Raw genomic sequence first — 15,901 nt, 5'->3', positions numbered from 1 at the left:
GACACAATTGGTGGTTATTGTCATTATTATTTAGTGTATCTCTCCTAAATAGTCAATTAGAACTTTTCGAGATACCTCGTTTGCCAAGGTGTTTAAGGTCTGAAAAGTTTCCTCTCGTCTGAGTAGTTGGTATGTGTCACGGTTGGGTAGTCAGTCTCGTAGTGTGTTGGCGATATCATTGAAGAGGGGACATTCGTAAACTACGTGCTCGGGTGTACCCTCCGCATCACCACAGTCGCACGCTGGTGTTGCCCTCTTCCCAAATCGACATAAATAAGTCGGGTAGGATCCATGGCCAGTGAGAAAGTGGATCAGACCTCGTGTAGGCTCAAAGTACTTCAGTCCAAGTCGTTCCCTCACATTAGGTAGAAACTGGAAGGTTCTTCGTCCAGCCTCTTCTACCTCCCAAGTCTCCTGCCAGAGCTCCTCCCCTCTTTTCCTTATCTCTCTTTTATCCCCCACTCTAATACCCATAATATCGGCAATCTTCTCATAATTTCGCTTCTTGGCCCAATACCAAGCCGCCTGTTCTCTTATCTTTATGTCCAGAGGGCAGAGCCCCATTATGACTAATAGGGCCCTCCCTGGAGATGTTGTATAGGCACCCACGGCTCTTAATATCATGCTTCTCTGGACCCTTCTCACTGCCATAGCGGGCACAACCCTCGTGAGCCTGTGCGCCCGGACTCCCGAGCCATAGCCCACAACTGAGGTTAGGTTACTATTATGATAGAGTCTAATTAGGTGTGGAGGAAGATGGAATCTTTTATGGCCTATTGAAATGAGGTTATTTAATATCTGAAGGGCTTCCTGGGTGACAGTATCAATGTGTTTTTCGAAGCTCCACCTCTCATCAATGATAACTCGCAGGTAGCGTGTCTCACGTCGTCGGAGAACTGGTGAACCATCTATTCTGACAGTCGGGTTTCTAATAGGATGTCCTTTTAGTAATAGGTAGGTGGATTTACTGGGTGATATCGTCATTTTAGTCGTGTGGCACCACTGTTGGAGTTTGTCTAATGCTGTCTCTATTTTCGGTTCAATGTCTTCGCGGCTACGGCCACCAACCAACAGGAGGAGGTCATCCGCGTAGGCTATCACCTCTAGCACCTCATCACTTTGTTGTAATCTATCTAATAAAGGCTCCATATGGATGTCCCAGAAGAGGGGTCCTAAGACGGAACCTTGGGGACATCCTTTGGTAATTATCTTTCCAGCTCTTTCGCTAGATGATGATAACCAGACCTCCCGATCCTTGCAATAGCTCCTCAGGCAACCATATAGCGGCCCTGGACACTCTTTCTCCCGCAAGCAGGAGAGGAGCGAAGGCCACCACAGGTTGTCGAAGGCGCCACTGATGTCAACCATGATGCCAACCACGTATTTGTGCGGGGTCGAGCCACAGACCTCGGCCGCCAGGGCGATTGCATCAGATGCCGACCGTCCCGGCCTGAACCCGAACTGCCTGTCGCTCACCCCGCACAACACTCGGTGTGCTGTCAATCTGTCAGCCAACAATTTCTCCAGTATTTTGCCAAATACGTCCAGCAAGCAAATCGGCCTGTAAGATTTCACTTGCGCGATGTGAACCAATTTTGATGCCACATAAAGATTAAGAATATCAACCCGTTGAAGTGTGTCCTGACGCCGCAAGAGGTTCTGGCGGACGTCGTTGCGGATGACGTGTAACAGGCGACGGAAATTCGTTGCCGCTGTGCGTGCTACTGTGGGTGTAAAGGTAATGCCCAGGTACCGGAAAGTCCGCACAAGCGGCAGGGGTGCCACTTCACCCTCCTGGAGGCCTCACCCAATGTGCATTGCAGAAGATTTGGCGACATTCATGGCACTGCCAGCGGCAGCCCCATAACGAGTTATCAATTCGGGGACTTCTCGAATCTCAGAGCCGGAGCGAATGAGGAGGAGGAGGTCATTAGCATATGCCCGACATCGAAAAGTGTGTTGGCGTAGGGTGAGGCCCAAGAGCTTGGTCGTCAAGCCCCCAATAAGGGGCTCAAGGGCAATGGCATACAGGAGGGTAGAGAGGGGGCACCCCTGCCGTATCGAACGCCAGATAGGTACCGGCCCTGCTAAACGTCCATTGACTTGGACACGAGAAACGGCACCGTCGTAAAGACGCCGGATGACGTCGAGAAACGGAGGGGGGATGCCCATTGGGGCTGCCACCGAAAACAGGAAACGATGACGCACCTTATCGAAGGCGCTGTCGAAGTCCATAGCGACGACCGCTGCACGGAGTCTGCAGGCCGCCGCCATCGCAATTAAGTCACGGCATTCCCCTGTGGCAGTCTGTATGTTCACCTATCCTCCAGGCGTCGTGTGCTCTGGCGAGAGGATATGAGGGAGTATTGTTCGGAGCCGCATTGCCAGTAAGCGCGCGAAAATCTTGTAATCGGCATTGAGTACGGTGAGCGGTCTGTAACTCGTGACCATCGAACCACGGGCTGGTTTGTGGACTGTTATGATGATGCCCTCAGCAAAGGCGGGTGGGATTGCTTGGTCAGATATCATTAGTTCTTGATACATAGTCGTCCACCGTGGTGCCATGAGGTCCCGAAAGGAACGGTAAAACTCAATTGGTAAGCCGTCAATGCCGGGCGATCTGTTGACAGCACCCTTGACGATTGCGTTGATGACTTCGTCTAGCGTGACCGCCACTGTCAAAGCATCCGCCTCCGTGTGGGGGAGGGTGCGCGTGACGTAATGCAAAATGGAGTCGTCCGCTGCAGTTTCAGCGTCTTCTTCACTATAAGTACGACGGTAGTGCTCGACGAATGCGTGGACGATGTCATTCTGAGTGGTCACCTGCGTGCCATGAGGCGTGGTCAGAGTGCTGATGATCTGTCGACGACGCCATCGTTTGTCGGACACTATATGATGCATAGATGGAATTTCTAAATCCGCGTGATCGTGGCGTCGCGTCCGTATCACGACCCCTTGCAGTTTCCGGCGTGCCACTGCAATGATCTTCGCCTTAGTTCTTTGCCGTTCCAACTGGTTGTCCGTGGTTGGCGGTTGAGTGTCCAGATCTCGGAGAATCGCATAATAGAAGTCAACAGTGGTGCGATGCCAGTCGGCCATGTCCTTCCCGTATCTCATCAGTGTCCTCCGGATCGCCGGCTTGGCGCAAACCAACCACCATGTCAATGTCGAGTGGTAGCGGGGAAGGCGTCGTTCGCAGGCTGTCCACGTTTCAGTGACTTGTTGGCGACACGCCAGGTCATGCAAGTGTGAAGTATTGAGTTTCCATGGCGCACGGCTGCGGGATACTGATTGCGGCGGAAGGAGGACCGTACAGATGTAAGCGCAATGGTCGGAAAAGGCCAGCGGTCAGCGTTCGGCGCCCCGTATCGCAGATCTAAGGGTGTGTGAGACATATATCCTGTCTAGTCGGCTTGCGGAATGACTGGTAAGAAAGGTATGGCCAGAACGGTCGCCGTGTTGAGCTTCCCAGGTATCGTGAAGCAGGAGGTCTCGCACCACTATACGTAGTTCCTGGCATGTAGTATAGTGGGGAATCTGATCTTTAGGATGCAGAACGCAGTTAAAATCACCTCCTAGTAGGCAATGGTCATAACGCCATAAAAACAGGGGAGCGATTTCCTCGGAATGAAACTGGGCTCTGTCATGCCTTCGGTCGGTGTCTGAGGGAGCGTAGACATTAATGATACGTGTCCGCATGGCAGTGAGTGCCATGCCCCGAGCTGATGGAAGGAAGGCAACATCGGTCACAGAAATCCCGTGGCGGACGTAGATGGCCACTCCGCGGCCCATAGGATCACTCGCGGAGGCATAGGCGGTATAGCCATTGATATCCGGGAGACTAGCTAAGTGAACTTCCTGCAGAAGGGCGAAATCAATATCCGAAGCCCAGAACATCTCCTGCATAAGGCGGATTTTCACCCTGCAACGGATGTTGTTGGTGTTGATGGTTGCTATCCGGTAGCCTGGTGCCGGATTCGTGGAGGCTGGTGCACTCCGCTGTCCGCGCGATGGTGTGGGCGTCGCAGCGGAACGTTATCCCGCTGGCCCGCAGGGGAGTCTGGGGAGAGTATGATTAGTGGTGCGGCCGTGACGGCGCAGGGTCCCGTAACGGGTCCTGCTCCTCGACCTCCTCGTGCCACTGGTGTATCTTCCATTTTGTCTGCAGAAGATGTTGTAAAGGTGCGTGGTGTAGTGTCGCCTGTGATAAGTTCATGATTTAGTTCAGCGTCAGCACGGGGCGCAGGCACACCGATAGATGTCTCCGCGCTCATAATGTCTTCGTCAGCAGTAGCGGGTTCTGAGGCCTCGTGCTGGTCGACGGTTGCGTCCTCCTCGACTTGTAACGTCTCCTCTTGGCCGGAAACGGTGCGACGTCTTCGCTTGCGACGTTTCGGAGAACGTTGATTCCTTGTGCGACCCTCCGTGTCCGAAGACGGAAGGGAGTCGCGTCGTTCTGGCAGAAAGGCCACTGTAGGAACGATGAGAGAGTCGATCTCCATCGTGTTTCCGGGGTCAGGTTCAGCGTCCGCTTGTGTCGGCATCGTCGCAGCGGCGTCGATGGCCGGCCGAGGCGGCGGGCCGTCCGTGGCGCTCTCCGTCGGTGTCTTGTCGGGCTCGTTGTTTGCGTCGTTTGTGGTGACCGGACGACGTTGCAAAGTTCTAGGAGAAGCTAGAGCAGCGGCGTAGGTCACCGGTAGCACTGTAGGTTGCGACGTGGGTGGTTCTTCGGCAGCTGGAAGTTGCGTAATACGCCGTTGTAGGCATTCGGATCTAATGTGGCCTTCTTTGCCGTACCCGGAACAGGTCCGAGGCTGTCCGTCGTTTATAACTATTGCACGGCATCCGCCGATCTGTAAGTAGGACGGGACGTGGCTTCGGAGATCAATGGTGACCTGTCGGACCCCGTTTAGGACAGGATACGTCCGAAACTGTGTCCACTTCTCCGCAGTGTGGCCGTGGACTGTGCCGTATGGGCGTAGTGCCGTGACGACTTCCTCAGCAGGAAGTTCGAATGGCAATTCGAAAATGCGTATCGTTCGCACACCTAAGCCTGCGTGGTCGACGGTTACCTCCCCCACATTGCCATCAGCATGACAGAAGCGGAGCCCCTGTTTGGTCTCACGTAGTATGCGTTCGCACGCCGCGTCGTTAATGATTTTCACATAGACCGTGCTGCTCACGATTGACAAATGTATGCCGATAATATCGGTCGCCGGGATCTTCACTTCCTCTCGCAGAAAACGCTCCACCTCGAGTGCTTTGGGTCGGGCATAATCGTTGCAGAAAGTAAATCGGAGTGTTGATTTACGGTAACGGTTCGCCATGGATCGTACAAGGTAAGCCGGCACTTAAGCAACGGCCGTCAGAATGTAAACAAAGTGAGCTCGTGCTCCGCACGAAGTCAACACGTACGCGTCCGGTCTGTTGCCCTGCCGAAGGCAGAGCCCCATCTGAGCTACCGTAGCACGACTCACGCACGGTACTCACAGCTTTACTTCTTTTTGTTACTGATGTGTTTGACTGATGGGGCTGCTAAGTGCTATACCACCTACTGCACTCCCCTTGTAACACCACAGCTCTTATGCTGTATGAATTTATTTTGCTTTTGCTTTATTTAATGTTACATTGTTGATCTTCTGTAAGTGTGATTGAATCGATAACATAAAATTGTGTACTCTTTTCTTTGTCAAACCTTTGATGTCGTGATTTGATTCTATGCAAAGTAGTGTATCTGTAATTTAAAGTTCTTTGTCCCATTTGGAGGGAAAAGAACTTATTGTATGTAATTGTAATTTTGTGTGAATAATTTTTTGTAGAAGTGTCAATATGTGAAAATGTTCTGTTTTATTTAATGTATTTGTTTGCTGTTATGTAAACTGCTGATCCTCACTTAGGGCTCTTAGTTAATTTGTATGTAAATGGTGTAGTGGTTCCCCTCAGGAACGGAACTGTGTAGCGTGCGCAAATTGTGGTTGGCATAGGTGGAAAAGGTGGAACTGATAGTCAGTCGGAGATGAGCAGTCAGTCGGAGACGAGCCACCAGTCGGAAAGGAGCTACGAGTCTGTGCACTGTCATTATAAAGGTGCATATTGTGCTGATTCAGAGAGAGAGGCTTTTCTGCTACTTTCCAAGGCCTCGGATGTATGGATAAATAGCTGGAACTATTCTGGGATTTGTATGAATCGTCGCCACGAAGAAATGACAGAGTCCAGCAATTCTGTCTGCGAATCCACCTACCAACATGCAGTTGCCACCACGTTGCGCAATCACTGTAACGTAATATTATATTGATGTACAGTGAAGGATCAGCCTAATGGATGTGTTAGTGTGCTGAAATATAAGGTAATTCATATCGGAATTTATGTACCTACCTTAATTTTACTCCTCATCATAACACCTCTCAGGGTCCTCTCCGTTTGAAGGAAAGTGATTACCGAGTGTCCTTACTGAAAGTACATTGAAGTCTAGAGCTCTGTTAAATAATGCCCCTTGAACTTATTAAAGAGAAAGTTATAGTTAGTGATGCTTGCTGAAATAATTTTCCTAGTAAAACTGCTTATTAAAGTGTTATTGCCAACTTCAAATTAAAATTTCTCAAGACAGTGGCTTATAGAGTTTTGCTTAGTAAATAATCACACTACTGCCTGTTGTTAATATCAGAAAGTGGGTCAGTATCTTACATTAATGTTAATTTTATGTTTTACGGTAGTAACAGTAGAAAACTGCATAGTAGGAAATTATATGTTCATGATCACTAAGTGTTTATCTCTCTTGTGTGCATATTAAGAGTATAAAGACCACTCAGTTTGTGTAAACCCTGAAAGTGATAGTGTTTTTCGGTATCTGTTATAATTTTGAAAATAGTTCCTACTGCTCTAACTGTTAGCTTCAATCTTAAAACATATGTGCGTCAGAGTTCATTGCACTCGCGTGTTACTAAGTCTAGGTTGTGTCTGTTGTGTTGTCCATTATAGTTACTTATACCTACTTCCATAAACGAGAATGTTAATCTTTCTCTTGCCTAATTAGGCTGGCGACCGTCTCCCTTATTCTAGGAATAGTATAGATAGGCAAAATTTTGTTTGTCACTATTCCAATATTAACGTAATTCTGACTTTCATTTCCGATAAGCCACCTCCGTTAGGAACAACACGGTCAAACTAACAAAATTCCTCTCAGAGGGTAACACTGCTCTGTTGCTTTGTGCCATAGTTGCTTTTACAAAATTGTTTTATGTCACAATCTGCTTCTAGCATTGAGGTTATGGTACAGTAGCAAGCAGTCAGGGAGTGTTATACGTGGCTTTTCCGTGACAGGACTATTTGTTCTGTTGGGGCATACTACGTAATAAACCAAATTTGGTAATTGATTACGTAAGCTACGTAAACGCAGTAGTAGTGTTATACCCTGACTTAAGCCTTCGTGAGTTCAACTATGTGTGTGTGTGTGTGTGTGTGTGTGTGTGTGTGTGTGTCTGTGTGTGTGTGTGTGTGTGTGTGTGTATCCGTATCCGTCCACGCCACATTCCACAGTGAATTTAAATTTTCGGATGCATGTTACTCAATTTCTTATGTTACTTCTCAGTTTCCACTGTAAAGAATAATTGAATCGTCAACGTAACTTTCATGGTACACTAAGTTAGGAATAAAGTCCTGATTTGCCTTTAGAAAAGTCTTTTCCACTTGGTTAATAAAAATGTCTGCTATGGTTCCTGCTGAGCTGGTCACACGAAAATTATGGAATAGAGCGAACAGTGTATATATATATATATATATATATATATATATATATATATATATATATATATACCGCTGGATATATTTCGTAAACCACATCAAATACTGACAAACCGATTCCACAGACCGAACGTAAGGAGAGGGGCTAGTGCAATTGTTTAATACCAACCATACAAAAATGCACGGAAGTATGTTTAACACAAACCTATGGTTTTTTAAATGGAACCACGTTAGTTTTGTTAGCACATCTGAACATATAAACAAATACGTAATCAGTGCCGTTAGTTGCATTGTAAAACGTTAATTACATCCGGAGATATTGTAACCTAAAGATGAAGCTTGAAACCTGCGACGTTCAGTTGCGTGTTGTAACAAACACGGGCCACGGTCGGCGAGCAGCATCTGCAGGGACATGTTTACGATGACGACCGTGTTTACGAGTGTGGCTGTAGTGCACTGTTGTGGTTTGGTCTAGCTGCCGCAGTGTCCGCATGAAGCGCTTGCTGCTATTGCTATTCTGCATTCGTTTCCGCACGCAGACCAACTGTAGTACACCGTGTTACCATACGTCTGTGATAGTGTAGTGTTGTAGGAACTGTGACCATGGTGTATTCGAACTCTGAAAAGGCGGAGATGATACTCATCTATGGCGAGTGTCGAAGAAATGCAGCTGAAGCCTGCAGGGTGTATGCAGAACGGTACCCGGACAGAGAGCATCCAACGTGCCGCACATTGCAAAACATCTACCGCCAACTGTATGCAAGAGGTATGGTCGTAGCACGCAAACTGGTCCGTAACAGGCTCGTCACAGGAGAAGCGGGTGCAGTTGGTGTGTTAGCTGCTGTTGCCATGAAGCCACACATGAGTACGCGGGACATTGCGAGAGCCGGTGGACTGAGTCAAAGTAGTGTCATGCGCATACTGCATCGTCACCACTTTCACCCGTTTCATGTGTCGCTACATCAGCAATTACATGGTGATGACTTTAATCATCGAGTGCAATTCTGTCAATAGGCATTAACAGAGAATGCGTTGCAGTTCTACCTGTTTGCCGATGAAGCGGGTTTCACAAACCACGGGGCAGTGAATCTACGGAACATGCATTACTGGTCCGTGGACAATCCTCGCTGGCTCAGACAGGTGGAGCAACAGCGACCGTGGACTGTAAATGTATGGTGCGGAATCATTGGCGACCACCTCATTGGTCCTCACTTCATTGCAGGGGCCCAAACAGCTGCAACATACATCGCGTTTCTACAGAATGATCTGCCAACGTTGCTCGAAAATGTCCCACTGGAAACGCGTCGACGTATGTGGTATCAGCATGATGGTGCACCTGCACATTCCGCAATTAACACTAGGCTGACCCTTGACAGGATGTTCGACGGGCGTTTCATAGGACGTGGAGGACGCATAAATTGGCCAGCGCGTTCTCCTTATCTAACACCTCTGGACTTCTTTCTGTGGGGTACGTCAAAGGAGAATGTGTCCCGCGATGTGCTTACAACCCCAGAGGATATGAAACAACGTATTGTGGCAGCCTGCGGCGACATTACACCAGATGTACTGCGGCGTGTACGACATTCATCATTACGCCAGAGATTGCAATTGTGTGCAGCAAATGATGGCCACCACATTGAACATCTATTGGCCTGACATGTCGGGACACACTCTATTCCACTCCGTAATTGAAAACGGAAACCACGTGTGTACTTGTACCTCACCCCTCATGGTAATGTACATGTGCGTCCGTGAAAAAGACCAATAGAAAGGTGTTAGCATGTGGACGTAATGTGCGGTTCCAGTCTTCTGTACCTAAGGTCCATCACCGTTCCCTTTGGATCCCCACGTAATTCAGTGCACTCCGATACTCACGATCGAACAGCGGAGGAGTGGTACTCAAGCGTCAACTTAAGGTTACAATATCTCCGGATGTAATTAACATTTTACAATGCAACTAATGGCACTGATTACGTATTTGTTTATATGTTCAGATGTGCTAACAAAACTAACGGGGTTCCATTTAAAAAAAACATAGGTTTGTGTAAAAAGACATATTTCCGTGCATTTTTTATGGTTTGTATTAACCAATTACACTAGCCCCTCTCCTCACGTTCGGTCTGTGGAATCGATTCGTCAGTATTTGATGTGGTTTACGAAATACATCCAGCGGTAACGTTAGGTGACTCATCATATATATATATATATATATATATATATATATATGTGTGTGTGTGTGTGTGTGTGTGTGTGTGTGTGTGTGTGTGTGTGTGTATATGTGTGTGTGTGTGTGTGTGTGTGTGTGTGTGTGTGTATAGGGTGAGTCACCTAACATTACCACTGGAAATACCTCCTAAACCACAACAAACACTGAATAACCAATTCCACAGACTGAAAGTGACGAGAGGGGCTGGTGGAATTGGCTAATACGAATCATTGAGAAATGCACGAAAGTATGATTTTCAACACATGCTTATGTTTTTTAAATGGAAACCTGTTATTTTTAGTACAACTGAAAGTAGAAACAAACGCTTAATCAATACCGTTTGTTGCACTGTAAAATATTAAGTACATCCGGAGTTATTTGTAACGCGAAGTTGACGCTTAAAACCTCATATGTTCAGTCGCATGTTGTAACTAACAAATTCTGCATGGGTATGTTTACGCAGACTACGGAAATGTTCAACTGTGTGTGAATTCCTAAGGCACCAAACTCCTGAGGTCATCGGTCCCTACACTTACACACTACTGAAACTAACTTAAAATAACTTATGCTAAGAACAACACACATACCCATGCCCGAGGGAGAACTCGAACCTCGTGCGGGGCCGCGCAATCCGTGACATGACGCCTCAAACCACGCGGCCACTTGGCGCGGCGAAGACTGCGATATTCATGAGTTTGGCTGTCTCAGTGTCTGCACGTAGCGCTTGCTGAATTAGTCCTTGTACTCAGAGTAACGGTAGTGTACTGTGTTACCGGACGCCTGTGATAGTGTACTGTACACAAGTAAGAACAGAAGTACGAACAGTAGGAACGTAAGAAGGTCGCAGGTACAACACTTTGTACAGTGTTGTAAGAAATCTGAAAGTGGTTTATTATAACTCTGAAAAGGCAGAGATGATACCTGTCTATGGCGAGTGTAGACAAACTGCAGCTGCAGCCTGCAAGTTGTATGCAGAAAACATCCACAAACAATTGTTTGCAAGAGATATGGTCGTAACACGTAAATGGGTCCGTAAAAAATGCATCATAGGAGAAGCATGTACAGTTGGTGTGTTAGTTGCTGATGCCGTGATCCGACACATGAGTTCACGTGACATTTGGAAATTTGTGGAAATTTGTGGTAAGGGCTTATGGGACAAAACTGCTGTGGTCATCAGTCCCTAGGCTTGCACACTACTTAACCTAACTTAAACTACCTGATTCGAAACTCCGACGGGGGGAGTCGCGCGGACCGTGACAAGACGACCCAGACCACGCGGCTACCCAGCGCGGCTCACGTAACATTGCTGGAGGCAGTGCAGTGAGTCGAAGTAGTGTAATGTGCATACTTCCTCGTCACAAATTTCATCCGTATCATGTGTCGCTGCATCAGCAATTACATGGAGATGACTTTAATAATCGACTGAATTTCTGTCAATGGACATTAACACAGAATTCTTTACGGCTCTATCTGTTTACGGATGAAACAGGGCTCATAAACCACGGTGCAGTGAATTCACTAAACATGCATTACTGGTCTGTGGACAATCCTCGCTGCCTTCGAAAGGTAGATCGACAGCGACCGTGGAATGTAAATGTCTGGTGTGGAGTAACTAGCGACCATCTCATTGGTCCTCACTTCATTGACGGCACCCAAATATCTGCAAAATACATCGAGTTTCTACCAAATGATCTGAGAACCTTGCTAGAAAATGTCCCGCTGGAAACGCGTGGAAGTATGTGGTATCAACGCGATGCTGCTCCAGCACATTCTGCAATGAACACAAGGCTGATCCTTGACAGAACGTTTGACCGGCGTTTCATAGGACGCGGCGGACGCATAAATTGGCCAGCACGTTCTCCTGATATTACACTTTTAGACTTCTTTCTGTGGGGTACGTTAAAGGAGAAGGTGTGCCGTGATGTGCCTACAACCCCAAAGGATATGAAACGTCATATTGAGGCAACCTGTGGCAAAATTACACCAGATGTACTGCTTGTGTGAGACATTTATTACGTAGTACATTGCAAATGTGTGCAGCAAATGATGGCCACCACATTGAACATTTATTGGCCTCAAATGTCAAGACACACTCTTTTACACTCTGTAATTGAAAACAAAAAACAAATTTGTGAGTATAACTACAGTCTCACGTTAATGTACATTTTCTTCTAATAAATCAGTGCTGTACGGTATTCTTCAGAGAAAAAGACTAATAAAAATGTTAGCATTTGGACGTAACGTGCTTTAGCATGTGGACGTAACGTGCTGTTCAATGTATCTTCTGTACCTACGTTACATCATTGTTACTTTTGTGTCCTTAACTAATTCGATTCTCTCCGATACACACGACTGAACTGATGAGGAGTTACTCAAGCGTCAGCTTTACGTTACAAATTACTCTAGATGTAATTAACGTCTTACAATGTAAGAAACGGCACTGATAAAGTATTTTTTTCTATTTTCAGTCATGCTAAAAATAATAAGAGGTCTCCATTTAAAAAAAAAAAAAACATAAGTATGAGTTGCATGTCATACTTCCGTGAATTTCTCAATGGTTTTTATTAACCAGCTACACCAGCAACTCTCCTCACTTTCGGAATGCGAAACTAGTGATAAAGTGTTTGTTGTGTGTTGTGGTTTAGGAGGTGTTCCCATTGTTCCATTGGTAATGTTAGGTGACTAAACCTGTATATATATATATATATATATATATATATATATATATATATATATATATATATATATGCTCAATGATGTTCATGCCTGGAGAGTATGGTGGCCAGCGGAAGTGTTTAAACTCAGATGAGTGTTCCTGGAGCCACTCTGTAGCAGTTCTGGATGCGTGGGGCGTCGCATTGTCCTTCAGGAATAGCCAAGTTTGTCGGAGTGCACAATGTACATGAATGGATGCATATGATCAGACAGGGTACTTAAGTACGTATCAATCGTATTTAGAGGTATCAGAGGCCTGTATCAATCGAACTGCACATGCCCCACACCATTAGAGAGTCTCCACTGGCTTAAACAGTCCCCTGCTGACATGCAGTGTCCATGGATTCATGAGGTTGTCTCCATACCCGCACACGTCCACCCCTCGATACAATCTGAAGCGATACTCGTTCGACCAGGCAACATGTTCCCAGTCATCAACAGTCCAATGTCGGGGATGACGGGCCCAGGCGAGGCGTAAAGCTTTGTGTCGTGCATTCATCAAGAGTACACAAGAGGGCCTTCGGCTCCGAAAGCCCACATCGATAGTGTTTCGTTGAGTGGTTCGCACGATGCCAGTTGTTGATGACCCAGCATTGAAATCTGCAGCAATTTGCGGAAGGGTTGCACTTCTGTCACTCTGAACGATTCTCTTCAGTCGTCATTGGACTACTTCTTGCAGGATCACTTTCCGGCCGCAGCCATGTCGGAGATCTGATGTTTTACCGGATTCGTGATATTCACATGCGTGGCATCAAGCTGTAACACCAGTTTCCAACTCACTTAAATCCTGATAACCTACCATTGCAGCAGAAGTAGTCGATACAACAATACGCTAGACACTTATCGTCGTATTAAGTAGTTGCCGACCAGAGCGCCGTACTCTGCCTGTTTCCACATCTCTGTATTTGAATACGCATGCCTACTCGTATACCAGTTTCCTTGGCGCTTCAGTGTAGATATGGTCTTCATGCGTTAGTGACTTGCAGTCCATATTTCTGTTTAACGCGTAACAGTTAGAACTTCCATTGTAAATAATGTACACATTCGTTGAAACTAAATATTTAACTAAAAGAAATGAAAATTTTTTGGCCTGGTATTTACAGGATGTCCCAGAAGGAATGGTCAGTATTCACGGATATGACAGAAACGATCATTGGAAGCAAGAATCTTCGGGTGGTCATATACTCCATTCCAAATTGTTTCCTAGATAGAACACATTTATTGGAAATTGCTATTTATTTAGTGTATTATCAAATAAACTGTCAGGTTTACTAATTTACAAATGCACAATAATTGAAAACATTACAACATGTGTTTTACAAAGTATCGATTGATAAATACGTCTTTTAACACATTCACCTCTAAGCATTATGGTACAGGTCGCAATACAGCGGTTATACAAAGTCCGATAAATATTCGAACAACCCACCGTAAGCTTCAATTGTGCACTCTTAGGAAATGGTGTTAGTGGTATGACAGGGAAATAACGAGATAGAAATAACAATCGTATCCCAAGGAGACTAATAAGGACTTGCAGTGTCAGGTTATACCTGAAGCAACTGGGCGAGTTACATTCAAGGTCACCCTGGGGAAGTCCCGTCCTACCCTCGTACCTGGGAGAGATGTAATATTTACATCTATACTCTACGAACCACTGTGAATTCCATGGCAGAGGGTTCGTCCCACTATAACTATTATTAGCAACTTTCCCGTTCCATTCACGAATGGAGCGCGGGAAAAGTGATTGTTTGACTATCTCTGTGCATTCTGTAATTAATTTAATCTTATCCTCACGATCTCTGTGGTAAGCGATGTGTAGAGGGGTGCCGTGTATTCCTAGAGTTGTCATTTGAATCTGGTTCTGGAAAATTTATTAGTACACTTTCCTATGATAGTTTCCACATTTCTACAGACGTTCTTTGAGGCATCTCAGTGACACTTTCCAACGAGTCAAACAAAACTGTGACCCTTCGTGGTGCCCTTCTCTGTATATGCTCAATATCCCCTGCTAGTCCTATTTGTTTGAGTCCCACACATTTCAGCAGTATTCTAGGGTAGTTTACATGAGTGGCTTCTAAGCGATCTCCTTTGCAGACTGATTGAATTTCCCTAGTATTCTGCCAATAAACCGAAGTCTGCTACCAGCTTTACCCACGAATGGGCCACTATGATCGTTCAACTTCATGTCCCTACTAAGTGTTATGTTTGTCTTTCATCTATTATGCAGTAACCTCCGTTTCTTTAGAAGTTTTTTTTTTTTTTTTTTACAGTGAATGTGAACTATGGAGGATCTCTCTCATTATGAACTGTCCTACTGGGTACATATGTAACTGGCGCTAGATCAACCACTCTCTTAAACTTGAGGCATACTTACTCAACGTACTCCTGTCCCGAGCTTGAAGTTTCAAGTTCCTCGCTATTTTTCCTCTGTCTAGTTTGCTGACCACATAAATCTGTCTTCTTGTTTTAATTGTTCTTTGTGTTCTCGTATTCATTGTTGCTATAACTTCATTATGGTAACTTATACCGGTTTCGATGTGGACTTTTTCAAAGTGGTCAGGTTTTTTTGTTGCCATTAAGAGCTACTATAGTTTCATCACGACCTACCCCATATTTGTAGTTTTCAGAGAAGGCGTTTAATAACGTTCAAATGGTTCAAATGGCTCTGAGCACTATGGGACTTAACATCTGTGGTCATCAGTCCCCTAGAACTTAGAACTGCTTAAACCTAACTAACCTAAGGACATCACACACATCCATGCCCGAGGCAGGATTCGAACCTGAGACCGTAGCGGTCGCGCGGTTCCAGACTGTAGCGTCTAGAACCACTCGGCCACCCGGGCCGGCTAATAACGTTACACAGGATGTCTTGTCACGCTCACCACTAACAAAACTATAATTATTTAGCTGATTGTGGGATGATTCAAGTCTCCCGCAATGATTACAGTATCATTAGCGAACTTATGTGCAAGCGAAATGAGCTTTCTGTAAAGTTTTCGGTTACATCAGGAGGAGAATCTGGTGGTCAATTTCAGGACCCTAATAAGTTTTTGTCCACCCTTGCCCAAACAGTCTCACGTGCAGCCTCAGTTTGTATCTCGGTGGATTTGAGTTTCTTGGCCGGCTGGAGTGGCCGAGTGGTTCTAGGAGCTAAAGTCTGGAACCGCGCGACCGCTACGGTCGCAGGTTCTAATCCTGCTTCGGGCATTGATGTGTTTTATGCCGTTAGGTTTATGTAGC

The sequence above is a fragment of the Schistocerca cancellata genome, chromosome 4 (assembly GCF_023864275.1).
Source record: "Schistocerca cancellata isolate TAMUIC-IGC-003103 chromosome 4, iqSchCanc2.1, whole genome shotgun sequence".
Classification (NCBI taxonomy): domain Eukaryota; kingdom Metazoa; phylum Arthropoda; class Insecta; order Orthoptera; family Acrididae; genus Schistocerca; species Schistocerca cancellata.
The sequence above is the reverse complement of the archived record's forward strand: the minus strand, read 5'-3'. Positions refer to the sequence as shown.